At 41.9% G+C, this 16,380-nt stretch overlaps 1 pseudogene; it reads left to right on the forward strand.

Moving 5' to 3' along the window:
- The first annotated feature begins 2,024 nt into the window (after positions 1-2,024).
- LOC103734551 lies at positions 2,025-7,628 on the forward strand (annotated as a pseudogene).
- Positions 7,629-16,380: the final 8,752 nt, after the last annotated feature.

Raw genomic sequence — 16,380 nt, forward strand, 5'->3', positions numbered from 1 at the left:
ATAATAAGTAAAAAATAATGTAAGTAGGAGAAATAGGGTAAAATTGAGTGAGCCGTACAAAGAAGGTCTTGGTGTGATCTATCTTTATCTCTTTCTTTGGCAATAGTCTCTTTTTTCTTTCCCTAATGCTCCATCACTTCCATCCTGAAAAAAAAATCAGGGCTAAGAGTGATGCAATGTCATGGGTCCAGATGACAGAGCACTAGCAGCCATGGAGTGACTTTATAGGTTACTGTGGCAACTCAGCTCCTGCATGGTACAATCGGACGTCCACATGATACGATCTGAAATGACTAGCAAGAACACAAAAGACCCAAAGTTGAGATAGCAGCTGGGTCTCTGCGTTTGGCTGGAGCAGATGGAAGCACAATGCAGGGGCTGTGTTCCAGGCAATTAAAGGAAATATCAGTGTCTATTTGCCAACTAATTACACAGTATCATTCAAATTTTACCCAGCCAGAACCTGCTTCTGTCCCTCCCAGGGCCCTGATGGGTTTGGTTATCTATCTTTTCCTTCTTTTCATTACTGGGTTAATATCTGCTGAGCATCTCAGAACTTCTCTTGGCTTCAGCTTGCCTACAGGGGGAACTGCTTCATCTTCACTGGGATTATGTTCTTTTCTGCCACATTAATATACACATCTTCTTTTTGGCTGCTGTCTGGTCTCAAAATTGTCCAACTTCTTACATTATTATGCATCTGACAGAAAAACATCTCTTCTATTTCTTTGGATGCTTGGATGATCTTCTATGAACCTTGGAATTCCTAGATATTGCTTCTTGGTCAGGTTCCTGTGTTTGTGAGATAATCAAATTATCCTACACATTTAAAAGTGCATTGCAAATTGCAAAATTATCATTCAAATGTTAGTGGTTTTGTGGTCTAAATAGCTATTTACATTTTCAAAGCCCTTTCATCTCTGCAATCATTCCCCAAATTGGGTGCCAGGGAAATCTAATCCCCTGAAACTATAATGGGAGTGCTCTCAGGGTGGGGGGGTTTAAAATGATTCAATGAAATTGGATTTTCAATTATGTAAATATGTTTATGCAGACCTTCTCAGTACTTTTAAGCTAGAAATGTTATCATCTCAGATAACAGAGGGTGGGCAAGAAGCTTTGGTTATTTCAATTTCCTGGAACTAATTTAGCAGGAAGTAAATTTTGAGATACTAGTTTCTATCAAAGGAACTGTATTATAATATATTATAATGGCCAGTTTATAACTAGAGAAATTAAAGTCAGGAGACCACAAAGGGTAAAGCACACAGAAATTAGGTCACCTCATTTTTTCTAGACTGTGTAGGTGGTTTTCTTTGTATAGTTTTTCTTTTTATAGAATTACGTGGTCACTTGCAAGAAATGCAAACTCTTATTCTCCTCCCAAACCCACAGAAACAGAAACACTGGGGTGTGGAATCAGCAAACTTTGTTTTCATAAGCAAACTAAAATGATTAACTATTGTATGGTAAAATTGCAGATTGGCTGATTCTGAATCCATAATTCAGTTACTAATACTCTTTTAAAACCATGTAAGTCCAAACTTGTACATTACATTGGCTGGATATACCAAATATTAGCTATGGCAGGTAAAATATGTTGTTATAAAACTCTATTTCTTTTGGTAAATTGCAGCTATAAACTCAGGCACACACACACACACACAGACACACACACACACAGACACACACACACACACACACAAAATCAGTTTTCCTTCCCTGGGATGTACTGACTTCCAGACAGAGAAGATAATAAAAAATCAGTGTCTTCACTGAAGGCCATCTTCAGGAGAATCACCACCATTACTTAAAAACAATTAAATGGAAAACACTAACCATGGTATCCAGGACACAGGAAGAACTCACAAATGACAGTCATATTTATTTTTCTACTTTGATTGGCACCTTCTTTATGCCATAAACCATGATGACTTGGGCACAGTGAAGAGTAAAGAGGACAGCGTGAGCCCGCCTCGTGGAGTTTAGGATCTGGCTGGAGATACTGACCACTAACAATCATGATGGAGAGTAACAAGTGTTTGCCTGGACAAGCTGAGTTTGTACAGTACATTGGAGGCTGGGCAGCAGTGGGATATAGGGAAGTTTGTAAGTTGCAGGCAAAAACAATGACCTTTGGGAAAGTCCAGAAGGTGAGAATGGGTATCAAGAATCTGGAGAAATTAGAAGCACCTCAGATTGGTGGGACCTTACTGTCACAGTTGGGAGAAAATGGGAAATGTTAAGAGATGTTAAGCCAGCTAAGAAGTTGGCAGGGGCCTGATCATCAGGAGCAAATTATTTTGAGAGCAATAGGGAGCCATGGAAGGATGCTCAGAGAGGAGCAGAGCACTTACATTAACATTGTGAAACTTGTTCTGGCTACTATAAAATTGGGGCGAGAAAAAAGCTAGGAATTAAACCCAAAGATCGCACTTTCCTGGGTGAGCAGAGTGGAGGGGTTTTCGAAGGATGATTCTACAAATTCGTTTACTGAGTTTTGCTTCAAAGTCTCAAAATAGAATACTTATCATCCTTAGCATACACCGTTGGAGTTGCTTTGGCTAGCCTGGGCACTCTGCCCTCTGCACGGTGACTTGCTTTTCTTACTCTTGCATCTGTATCATTCAGGCCTAATGCCTGGGATGAAGTCTCTCCCAGATGCGATAGGTACTATTATTTTACTTCTCATTTGATCTGCAACATAAATCCATGAGTTGGGCCAAGTAAAAGTGAAAATGGATGCTCTGAGAAAGCAGACCTTGTCCATGCACAGGGAAAAATGCTGGGTTCTTGCCTAGATTCTATACATTCACCACAGCACCACACTGCTATCTTATCCGGGGAGCACAAGTGAGCTCGACTGTGACAAAAAGAGGTCTGCATGAAGACTTGATGATGTGAGCTGCTATGTTTTACCTTCACCTTTGTGCCCTATGTAGTCATAGGATGAGAGATGCTAGAAAGGATGTGGAGGAGGGAGAAGGTGGGAAGAGGGACACAGCTCTGTCTGGCACCTCCTAACACTGCAAGGCAGTGAATGACAACTACACTGGACCCACAACTAGGAGAGGGCTTGGAGCTACCACAACCTGCCCCAAACTCAGCTGCATGCCATTTACTGAAGATAGGTACAAGGACAAGACGGCCAAGACCACATTAGTAGGAATTCTCGGCTGAGGCTCAGATCTTCAGCTGACCAGCTGAACAAGCCCACCCTCTCTGAGCCTGAGTTCTCTTGTATGTTAATGAAGACAATAATACCTACCTCTCAAGACTTTGGCAAACATTATTGCTCAGACTCCGTGAAGTAATGTCTGAAATAATATCTTCCCCAGATAACTGGTTAGTTCCCGTCCTCACTGTCTGCCTTAACTCAGATGTTTTCTCTCTACAAGGCTATACTTTTTCTTTTTATTTGCAATGGTAATGCTTGGCTAGAGATGTAACTCAGTGCAGAGGTCCCAGCCACCCCTGAAAGAGGGAGGGAGGGAGGGAGAAAGGAAAAGAAAAGATTGTAACATTGTTCCCACTTGTCTTTTCTATCCCCCTTCTGATTTTTTCAACCATGAAACATCCCTTCTCTAACACAGATGAGTGTCTACTTGTTTATTTACTATGCCTCCTTTCACAGTAAAGCAAAGCTGGTTGTGTGTTTTGATTGCTACTAAGTCTCCAGTTTCTATACAAGTTCCTGGGATAAAGTGGGCATGAAACAGGCATAAATATATTGACTGAAGATCAGTCACTTGTTTTTCATTTTCAGTTATTTGTTATGATACCGGAATCAGTCCAACTTTTTTGCTATGTAATGCATGATAATTGCCTCGCTGAAAATAAATAAAAATGCAAGAAACACATGAAGAAGTATGGAAGAGACCTCATTAAGACTTTTTGCTTCACATCTTCCCCACAGGCAACCATCAAATACTCTTAGCCATGCAAGCTCCCACATGCACTCTCTATGATTGTGTGCATAAGACTACAGATGTAGTACAAATACCTGCATGGCACCTACATCATGCCAGCCATATTTTGACATTCAAGTGCATTAGTTCATTTAATCTCTACAAGAATACAATAAGGCTAGAGAGATGGCTGAGCGGTTTTGATCACTAACTGCTCTTTCAGAGGACCTGGGTTCAAGTCCCTGATCCCACATGGTGGTTAATAACCGTCTTTAACTCTAGTAACTCCAGTTTCAGGGAATTCAACACCCTCTTCTGATCCCCACAGGCATTGTATAACACGGGTACACTTACACACATGCAGGCAATACACTTATATACAGAAAATAAAAATAATAAATAAAATATAAAAAAGAATATAACAAGGGCCATGTCTACTCTAATTTATAGACAAGGAAACTGAGGTAGGAATGTTGCATTTTTTCGTACAGAAACAGGACCATATGAAATCAATTAACTGACACATGCACAAGGTGCAATGGTTAATAACCTTCATATTTAAGCTCAGAATCTATTCATTCCATCCATAATCTCTTCAGACTACTGTAGAACATTAATTAAGCCCACACACCCAGTGTTTTTATCATTCTATCCTTAGTTGTCCTACTACCAGAAGATGAACTAAGAGAACAGCTTTCTCTTAACAGTCTGTGATTTTACTCTGCTCTCCCCAACTCCTTCGTAGTCCTGACATCCCTCTAGGATTAGGTGTCAGGCAACATCCCTTATTATACTATCTAGCATGCCCAATGTCCTGGGTTGGTCCCTTGCACTCTCTCTGTCTTAGATTCTCTTCCAGTTGCTGTGACAAAATATGCTGACCAAGCAACTTAAGAGAGAAAGGGTTTATTTTACTCCAGTTCCAAGTTAGAATCAATCATAGTGGAAGACAAGGCATCAGGAGCAGAAGCATCTGGTTACATTGTGTCCAAGGTCTGCGAGAGCAATGAATGCATGCCTGCTGGTACTCAGCTCCCTTTCTCAGTTTAATTCAGTCCAGGATCCCCTATCCAGGAAATGTGGGTGGGTCTTCCCACTTCAATAAACATAATCAAGATAACTCCCACAGACATACACAGAGACCCATCTCCCAGATTATTCTAGTTTGTCAAGTTAACAACAATAACCTGCACACTCCCCACCCCTCAAAGCAATACAGATTTCCAGCAACGCTACAAGCGGGAGCGGTTCCTGCTTCTGTTACAGATTGGGGTTTTCCCTCCAATATATCTCCTTTCTAAGCCTCAAAGTTTCTCACAAATTAATTGATAGTAGATCCCACCTCACTATGCCATGTATCTAGCATGTAATGTGTGGAGAAAAACTACATAATCTTGATGAGGTTAATCTCTATTCTAGGAGAGTGATTCAAGACATAGACAGGGCTCACTGAAGAGGCCTGTTGCTACTTTAACTTGCAACCCTGCAGAGGTATACCTCATGGGTGAGTATTTCTAGTAAGAATTCCCAAACTCTCTTCTCACTTCCTGACAAGAAGAACCCAAACAGTGCCATGCCAGTCTGTGAACTGTTCTCAATATTTCAAAAATGCTAATGGGAAGCATATATTTCCCCAATAAAGCTCAGACTTTAACTGCTTTTGGTGGGAATAATATCAAGTAAAATCAGAACTTACTGGAAATTAATTATCCTTCAATAAAAGTAGCTTGATAGACATACCCCCTGAAACATCAGCTGTCTATGAAGTAAATGCCATAGGAGGACTTAGTTGTAGACTTCCTTGAGCCTAAGCATCTTCACACATAGGACATGAGAAATGTAGAGTCCAGAAGCAAGTCACACTCCAACATGCTGGGCTCTCCTCTCCACCATGCCTTTTCTGGGCAAGCCTCTCTGGTCCTCTGCTGGGTGTATACACTGGAGTCCTGCCTGGGCTTAGTCTGCCCTGTTCCCACCAAGCTACCCTTCGAACTGCAGCCACAGTGGTCTTTTGGCAGTAGTCTTTCGGCATCCTGATTTTTTTTACATTATCTAGTGACTTCCCCATTGATGTTAGTGTAGAAATAAGGCCATTAATAAGAGACTAGACACTGAAGCTAGTTCCTATTGAGGAAATTTCACAAGCATGGTCCAGGATACCCAAACTGCTAGATTTGAAATTCTATAATCTCCAGCCTGGAGCCCTGTGACCCTGACCATTTGACCAGGACTGAACTTTAATCAATGCACACTACCTTATTTGCATGACCATGATTTGCATGTTTTTTATTTGCATGGGAGACATTGTACAACTGGAAATTACATGCAAAGCAGATCATGCTAACTTTCTAGAACTATGCACCAGCCTGTCTGGACTGTCCCCCTTTGTGTGGTGTGAATTACACACTAGAATATTGCACATAAATAAACTTACCATTCTAGATTACAAGAATCATGTCTGTGAGTCAGGATTCTTGATCCAGAGGCAGGTGTCATCAAGAGTAACTGTAATAAGATTGCTGATAGCTTTGATGATGTGAATCTCCCAGAATCCCTCCTCCAAGGCATTTATGCCTATGGTTTTGAGAAGCCCTCTGCCACCCAGCAGCGAGCCATTCTTCCTTGTATCAAGGGTTATGATGTGATCGCTCAAGCCCAGTCTGGGACTAGAAAAACAGCTATGTTTGCCATATCCATTTTGCAGCAGATTGAGTTAGATTTAAAGGCCTCTCAGGCTTTGGTTCTGGTACCCATTCATGAATTGGCTCAGTAGATATAAAATATGTTCATGGCACTGGGCAACTACATGGGTGCCTCTTGTCTTGCTTGCAGTAGGGGCACCGATATGCATGCTGATGTACAGAAGCTGCGGATGGATACTCCCTGTATCATCATGGGTACGCCTGGCCAGGTGTCTGATATGCTTAACCGGAGATATCTGTCTCCCAAATACATCAAGATGTTTGTACTGGATGAGGCCAATAAAATGTTAAGTTGTGGATTCAAGGGCCAGATCTATGATATATTCCAAAGCTCAATAGCAATACCCAAGCAGTTTCTAGGCAAGCCTCTCTGGTCCTCTGCTGGGTGTATACACTGGAGTCCTGCCTGGGCTTAGTCTGCCCTGTTCCCATTGTCAGCTACAGTGCCTTCTGATGTTCTTGAGGTGATGAAGAAGTTCATGAGAGACCCCATTCAGATTCTTATCAAGAAGGAAGAGTTGACTCTGGAGGGTATCCACCCATTCTACATTAATGTAGAACTAGAGGAGAGGAAGCTTGACACATTGTGCGACTTGTATGAAATGCTGACCATCATCCAGGCAGTAATCTTGATCAACACCAGAAGGAAGGTGGATTGGCTCACTGAGAAGGTGCATGCCCAGGTTTTGCTGTTTCTGTCATGCATGGAGATATGGACCAAAAAGAACGAGATGTGATCATGAGGGAATTCCAGTCTGGCTTTGGCAGAATATTGATTACTACTGACCTGCTGGCCAGAGGCATTGATGTGCAGCAGGTTTCTTTGGTCATCAGTTACGACCCTCCCACCAACAGGAAGAACTACATCCAGAGAATTGGCTGTGGTGGGCGTTTTGGCCATAAGGCAGTGGCTATTAACATCATCACAGAAGAAGGCAAGAGGACTCTTTGAGATGTTGAGACTTTCTACAACACCTCCACTGAAAAGATGCCCCTCAATGTTGTTGACATCTTTTGAGGGGCCGTCCTGCTGCCTGGCCCTAGGCAGGGTTCAATCCTGGGGGAGCTGAGGAACAGCTGGAGTGGGGAGGGAAGGGAGCCAAGGAACAGACATCTTGTCTTTTTTTTTCTTTGAATAAATGTCACTTTTTGAGGCAAATAAAAGAAGGAACTGTGAACATTTTAGACACCCTTTTCTTTGGGGTAGGCTCTTGCCCTAGGCACCATCTCCTCAAAAACACTAATCCATTTCCCTAACCTAGTCACCTCATCTTAGAGGCTCTCCCACCCCAACCAAATCTCCAGAAATTATTCAAGGGGCTAATACATATCAGCTGTGGGGTCATTTGCTGGATGAAATGAGACTTCAGGGAGAACCCTTGGATAAGGTTGTCCAGGGAATTGTCCCCAAGTGAGGGGAGAAAGGGAGAGGAAATGGTAGGCATTTTTACATTGTTTTGTATAGTATTTATTGATTCATGAAACAAACACAAAATTCTGAATAAATTCCCTGGGGAAAAAATCAACATAACTATTAAAGTGCATTTCTCCAAGTGGAGATGAGAACAGCACCTTGTCCCTGTACTGGGGATGAGATTCTAGTTAATGCATCAGCTCATTCCTGTTCTGTTGTAGCAGCTCGCCACCCAGTCTGTGATTATTAGAATGTAGGTATTTTCTTTCGCTTGGAAGGCCACGTCCAATAGATATACCCACGTTCTGGGTATATCTATTGGTCTTGCATCCCTGAGTATACTAAGTCTCCTGCCTACCCCTTTAAGTCTCTCAACCCATAATTCTTCAGTTCCTCTCCAGGAGGCCTTTCCTTTACCTATTGCTAACTTTGACTCATTCTAAACTCTTTTGTCACACCTCTGTTAGGAAACCTTCGTTGCCCATAATCCTTCTCTGTAAGATGGAGAGAGGGCCATCTCTGGGCTTCTCCCATTCTATATTTCTTTGTGACATACATTTCTCATACTGAATTTCCATCTTCTAAGAAGACATGGATTACTGAATGAACACAGCATCTGCCAGAAGAGACAGGCGTCAACTGCTGGTCTTCTGGGCCCTGTATGAAGGATACTTTGGGCCATAGAATACCACAAGGGCTTTGAAAGCTTCATGGACTTAGCTGTTCTCTCCAAATAGCTTACATTTTGAGAGAAATAGCCTAACACTGAATTGATTAAGGAGTAATTTTAGGACTCTCAGGAAAAGTAGAAGGCTCAACTTCAGGGACATTGACAGACACATTCTGCCTTCTATACCTAAAGCACATGGGAGAAGCTTAAGGGCAGAAGCTGAACGTAGAAGAACCTTCCAGACTGAGGCATTTAGAGCAGCTTCACTCAGATATACAGGTACAAACTTGTCCAAAGCCGCTCCATCCTTACATCAGAGAGAACCTAGACACCCAGTAGGACAGTCTTGTTCCATTGTGTCAAAATTGTTAAATGGGCATTTTCCTGTGACTTCTCAGCTTCCTAGGTTACGTCTAGCCGTCTTCCAGGCAGGGCGGGCAGCATCTTCTCATTCCTGCCAGCAGGTGCTTGGCTATGACCCATTCTCTCCCCATACTTTAACTCTCAGCTTCATAGCTTCCTGGCTTCAACTTCCAGCTGCAGCTTCCCAAGATCAGCAAACCAGAAACAGACAGGAAGGAATAACCCTTCCACTAATAATCAGGGACTCCAAGGACTTGTAAAACTAGAGATTCTATACTTCATTTGCTAAGTACTTTTTCTTCATTATCAGGATCTCTAACAACTCCAGACTACTGGCAAGCTGGGAACACTTTCAGTGTTGTTTCTTTTTCTCAAATGAGAAAACCAGAATTAAAAAGGTGCTGACTGGGTTTTCTGAGAATTGACTAAAGTAGAGAGAGTCTCTATGTACTAACCTTGACAACCAACATCAACCAAAGATGTTGAATTCCACTTTTGCTTTGCCATGCAATTTGGAGAAAGTTACTAAAACTTTCTGATCATTAGCTTCTCCAACTGGAAAAGAAAGAAAAAGAGACTGTCTCTTAAAAAAGACCATAACCCAGGCTTTCAGGTGTGCCTAACTCTCTTCTAACCTCTTCTCTTTCTCTTAACTCTTATGCTTAAACCTACATTAAAATATCTTTATAATAACACCCTGAAAAGAAAGATGCAAATCACATAGTTCCAGACAGTGTGCCCAGCAGAGTGATGGGTATGTGCCAGGTACCTAACACTGAGGACCCCAGTCTTTAAACCCCAAAGTCTCTCTTTTTTTAATCATCCTGCAGCATCATGCTCTGAGACTTTGAGTGGATGACTTAACCTCCAAGACTGCAATTCTTCCATCTGTAAAGAAGGTCCTGTTGCTATAGAAAAACTTTCTTTTCTGTAGTTTAACTTAGAAGGACCAACAGTTTCTTTCCAATAAGATTATTCTCACAAATAAAGATAATGTTTTACAAATGTTTAAATCTGTGCTTGGCACTTAGCCAACCCCAAATATGAATCGTCAGTTGTCCTTTTGGTTGCACTCACACTATTGGCCCCTCATCATGAGATGGGATGTGTACCCTCTCAGTGAGGTGATCAGATTCAGTTCCATTTGGATCAAGAAGTGATAAGCTTCCTGTAATTTCACTACCAAAGGCTCCTTACCTTTGTTTTTGAATTGACAAAGGATCATACCATCTCAGGCCTAGAAAGGTTTTCAGTGGCATCCACCTAACCTTCTAACATTTGAATATTCTCTCTGATGCCTTTAGACTTGTATATGAATACCTCTTGGCATGGGGAACTCATCACTTTATAAGGTAGTCAACTCTCTACAGTTCCATCTGCTAAGCGTCCTAACATTCATCTAAAATGCAAACTGCAGTGGCTTCTTCCTCTTCCCCTACATCTTCCCTTCACCTCTAACTGGCTCCGAAAAAGGCACAAAGAATTTACAGAAGCCAAACTTCAGCAGCATTTTTCTCAAGACCGTAACAAACTTGCTTCCTATTTGTTGGTCATTTTTTTCCTCCCTCCTTCTGAAAAAAGTCTTAAGCACATTTTGCCATTTGAAGGATTTTTTTCTTTCCCCTTCTTCTGGTTCCCACTGGGATGAAAAGCAATAAAAAGTCAGAAAGAAGTATAGGTTTGCCTTCTGGCTTTGTCACTTAGACGAATAACACAGTAAAAAACAGTGAATGCTATCGGTTAAAGTGAACTCCTTCCTCTGCCCCTTGCATTTCGTAGGGTTCTGATGCAGAGGCTTTGGACAGGGAAATCTTTTTCTGGAGATGGATAAGTTGGTGAGTTAAAGATTTTGCATTAAAAACAGATTCTACTTATAATACCCTCTTGACAGTTGTATTTGGGTCCTCAGTTTTGAGAGTCATGTAAATAAATCTCAGGGGGCACCAAGGATATCTGGGAACATCTTGAAGTATCTGCCACTCAAAGCATAATTCAAGGCAGCAGCTCCCTGCTAGCCCTTGAAAGTATCAAAGGGTCTGTCTCCATGCGAGCATTCTTCCTCCTACCCCCAGCTCCCAGCATGGGCTTTCTCTTTTCTGTTTAATGCCCTTTGTATTTCTAATCAGCTTCCCTGATCTACTGCTAGCTTCAGGAAGTCCCATGAATACACATCATGAGCTGATCTTGTAATATTTCACTTTCCAATGGAAGCTATACTGGTTGGGAATGTTAATATTTAATCACAGATAAAGTGTCTGAAAAGTTACAGGAGAATTTTCCATTAAGATATGGAGATACTTGGAAAGTATTCTCACCTTGTTCAAAAACCTTATCAGGCTAGTAGACAGCATATGGTGTTAGGAAAAGATACCAGTGGAGCTGCAGCTCTTGCCCCGCCAGAGGTCATATGTGAATTTTGAGTCTAGAACTAATGCAAAACAGAGAAAGACGTCTTGATTCCTTTGGCCACTTTGATCAAGGTTAGGAGCATAAAGGTGGACACTGTCTCTTATGCCTTTGAGAAGGGTTAAGGAAAACATCAAGGTTGACTGAACTTTCCTCCTAGGAGAATGTAGCCTCATGGATACAGTAATAAACTGTAAGCAGAAGTTATGTGTCACAGCATGTAATTCATAGCCTTCTTACCTATTGTATCATGGGCAGCTCCATTTGGGTGACTAAAATGAGTCCCTGTTTGGTCAAGGAAGAGTGCCAAGGTTCAGAGACAGGAAGTTCTGTGCTCAGCGTCACTTTGGGGTGAAGATCTCTGTGACTCCAGACTCACTATCTCCTCCATTTATATCAGTTTTCCTTCAGCAAGTGAAAGATGGTCAGGTCTGCTTATGAAGGACGATGACAAGAGATGGTGGTGGTAATGTTGACGTTTGTGATGGAGCTGATAGTACCTTACATTATCTTCAGGCTTTGAATCCTAGGAAGTGTTAAGCCCCATGTTAGATATTTTCCATGAACTCTCTCATTTTATTCTTATAATAACCACAAGATAATTTACTATTATTATTATTATTTATTATTATTATTATTATCATGTACTAATTTTACAGGTGAACAAAGGATAATTAGAGAAGTTTAGTGACTTTTTCAAGGCCATATAAGGCTACATATAAATGTGTAAGGCGGGTGTGATAGTTAATTTCACGCTACAAATCCTGAGCTAAGGGGTATCTAGGCAGCTGGCACATTGATTTATTTTTTCTGTTCATGTCAGTGAGGGTGTTTCTGAAGAGATTAACATTTGGATATTTAGACTGAGTTACCAATATGGATAGGCATTCTGCCTGGCTTAAACTTAATTAACTATCTTCTGCTTTTCGACATTTCTCTCATGATTTGGGGACCTTTGAACTGGACTAGAACCATTTCCCTGGATATCCTTGGGAATGTGGAATTCAGAGGCTGACAGGAAAAAATATTTGTGTAGTCTATTCAGACCTTTATTTCGTTGGGGATGCTCAAAGGAAACTGACAACCAACAAGGATTTAGGAAGGAGGCTGGACTTAGACCAGTAGAGACGTGATCCTCCAAGCACGCTTTGAGTACATACTGTATGCAACTCTAAGACACAAAACAGCAAGCCACATGGGGATCTCAGGAAAACCTTGCATTTTACAGTAAAATCATCTTTCAGCCTTGAGAGATATCTTGCAGAAGAGGACAGGGAGCTAAAAATGATGAGTGGCAGTCATCATACTAAGGCAGGAAGGTCAGGTAACAGCAAACTATGGACAAGTTTGTAATCAAAAGCAAGGCACTGTAATAGCAAACTGCCTTAAGTGACTATCAAAGGCAAGATGAGAATTGAACATTTTTTCATGGGTTAGAAAAGAATACAGTGAAAAGGGAGAAACCAAAGTCATTAAGAGAGAAGGAATAATCAATGGAAGATCAATGCCAAGATTGGAGGGTTGCAATTTAGGAATGAACATTACCTTCTTCTGAGGCTTCAAGCACAGAAAAGACTGAATTGAATAAATCCTATCACATTTCTTCAGAGGGAAAAAATTATCATGGTATGGGCAAGGGTAGTCTACAATCAAATCCCAACAGTGTCACTTTCTATACTCTGTGATCTTGTGCAAATTAACAAATATCTCTGAACCTGAGTTGGTGCGTTTGTGAAAGAGATGCAAAGTAGATACACTGTCATCTTAATTCTTGGGCTGTTCCAAAGCAGAGATCCCAGATTTGTTTGATTCACAGTGTCTCATCAGCATGCTCACAGTTCCCTGGGTCAAAAGAAACACTCAGTTCTATGAATTGAGTGGGTCTGAGCAATTTAACGGGAATGGATATTTTATCTTTAAATACACTTAATTTGAGAAAAGCTAATGTTACCTCATTCTTAGTGCAATCACTGATTGGCTGTGTGCACCTGTGGACACTGTGCATTTTCTCTAAGCTTATCATTAGGCTGGGCATCACATTCCGTATCTCCTACTCTACATTGACCTTCGCATCCAGTAAACAAGACAGCATTGAAAAGATTATCATGTGATCTGACGTTGAGCCTGTGAGTAGGGTGTCAGTTGATTCTCTTAAGTGTTAACTATCTCTTAAATATTTTCTAAGGAGGGCCAGCCATGGCAGCACATGCTTTTAATTCCATCATTCCAGAGGCAAGGACAGGCTGATGCTTAGAGTTCTAGACTAGCCTGGTCTAGCTACATAGTGAGTTTCAGGCCAGCCAGGGCTACATGGTGAGACCTTGTCTCTGCCCACCCCAAAAAGTAAGAAACTGTTTTTCCATTGAGGGAAGTTTTCTAAGGCCAGTAGGCTACCTTTACACCTTTGAGAAACAATCAGGCTAAAGAATAAAGTAAATGTTATATGTATGATATAGTATGTGAAGCCCACAATAAATCACTAAAAATTAATTGGATAAAATGAAACATCTCGAGAAGGGAGGGAAAGAGTAGACAGGGAGGAGAGAGAAGGAAATAAACAGAAAATATCAATGGATAACATCCTAACCCATCCTAACAGCCAATATAAGCCTAAAGATGTACTGGCCCTCTGTAGTTGTTAGGGAAATAAAATCAAAATAACAATGAATAACATTTCACCCATCCAGTGCATGAAAACTAAAGATTGATTCTCTCTACTTGGAGATGAGAGTGTAGGAAAATAAAAGACTCTCCACTTTTGCCTGAGAATATATGTTACTGCAGCATTTGGGAAATTAAGCCAGAAGTATGCAATAAAACTTAAAAATTGTATCCATTTAGTATAGCAATCGTACTTGAAGGAATGTAGCACACAAAAATAAAATAGCAAAACACATGCATATATGGTCAAAGATCTTTATTAGAGAATTGGTTATCATAGCATAAAACAGGGTCTGGTATCAACACTAATGCCTGTCAATAGTAGAATAACTCTGATGCAACTGTTCCACGGAGAGTTGTTTTACTATTTTTAAAAAATGAGCTAGATATATGCATATTGACCAAAGGAATGCTAACAAAGAAAAGGCAAGATGCAGAGTGAATGGGGATAGATTTTTTTAATATATAAAAATTAGAAGGGACCTGTAGAAGTGACTCAAAGGGTGAACTGCTTGCTATGCAAGCCCTGAGGACCACAGATTAGATCCTCTGCACCTATATAAACACTGGGCAGAGCTGTGGTCCTCTGTAACCCCAGCATGGGGTAGGTGGAAACAGGCAGATCCCAGGAGCTTGCCTGTTATCCAGTCTAGCCAAAACAGTGAGCTCCACACTTAATACATTGCCATAGAAGCTCTTTTGCAGGTGGCAAACAATGTCTACGGCCCTTAGAAATTTCAACAGTGAATCCAGCTGTGTGCTTCTGTGCTTTCCCTCTCTCAGACACCTCTGACATACCTGCAGCTCTGTGCCTGGCCCCTAACAGAACTCCATGCTTTATGTTGTTGCTTGTTTTCTCTCCACACCTCTCTCCCTCCCTCCCCCCTTTTCTCTCTCTCTCTTTCACCTTAGCTCCTACCCTCTTACTGTCTACTTCCCCAGGTTTTTTATGTTAGGTGATGGAGACACCCACAGAGAACAAAACAGGGCACCTGCCCTTCAGAGGTTTACAATCTGCTAGGCCTAAGATGATCACATTTTCAGATGAGAGGAAGGAAGTCGAGGGAGATCATGCCAGATGGATGTAATTTTGATGAAGAATAGGGTAAGCCATCTACTTAGGAAGTGGGGGAGCTGAGGACTTAGAGGGAATAAAAGTAGCTTAGATTGCAGTATGGAGTTAACAGGAGATGATGAATGGAGGGATTGTCATTCCACAATCCTCCCTGAGTGGTTTTTGAAATTTATCTTCCCAAAGGCAGGAGTCTGGGCTCAGGTGTTCCTGAAAGCCTCTCTAGAATCTGATTGTGCCTTTCTTCAGGTCTGTATAGAAGACACATAGGCAGGGGCTCTTTCCCCTACCTAAAGCTCCACTTTTCTGTTAAGCCTGCAGAGAGCAGCAGATCCTCCTCATACCGCACCCTCCAATCCTGCTTCACTCAAGAACACAAACTCAGATTCTAGCCACCTGCACCAGCCACAGCCTGAACCCCTCCTCTCATCTGTTACCCTCAGCCCATATACTGGCCTCTTTTGAGCTCCAAGTCTACCAGTGTTCCAGGCCAGTTCTGCCAGTCTTCCTGGACAATGGTCCTGGCAGAGACACAAGAAGGGCTGCTGGGCTGGACTCCCACAAGCTGTGTCCTAGTTTTCCAAGCTAAGCTGTCAGGGGTTGCCTCTTATGGTTCCCCCTTCCCTCTCTCAAATCCCTTTTCTGAGCCTGAAGAAATGGTTTTGCCAGCCCTAGGAGAAGCCTTCTGCCCTAGGCATGCCAGGCCTGAGGAGCTGCCATCAGTCTCCATTGTCTGTGTCCTGGGACCACTGCCAAGGCCTGTGCCTCTTGGCTGGGGATGTAGAAAGGCCCTGTTCTATCCCATCTGTTCAGAGGTGGAGAGAGAAGCCAGATCTCCTCCTCTTCCTCTTTGCCCCCTCCTCTTCTCCTCCTCCTCCCCCTCCTCCTCTTGCCTTCTTGCCACAAATCCCAATTTCCATGGATGAGTGGCTTTTCAGAGATGAAAAACTGAAGCCCTGTCAGACAAGTCTTCTTGCTTGACAAAGATTTCTAAATATAGAAAGATACAACTCAACTCCACAGCTGAGCAAGCAACCCCAAGCAGCTCATGAATTCTGGGGTTTCTTCCCCTCCTGATACCTAGCTGGGGCTTATTACAGTGTGTGTGTGTGTGTGTGTGTGTGTGTGTGTGTGTGTGTGTGTGTGTGTGTATATACACGTGTGTTATGCATGTGCGTGTGATG

The sequence above is a fragment of the Nannospalax galili genome, unplaced genomic scaffold (assembly GCF_000622305.1).
Source record: "Nannospalax galili isolate Female #2095 unplaced genomic scaffold, S.galili_v1.0 scaffold34, whole genome shotgun sequence".
Classification (NCBI taxonomy): domain Eukaryota; kingdom Metazoa; phylum Chordata; class Mammalia; order Rodentia; family Spalacidae; genus Nannospalax; species Nannospalax galili.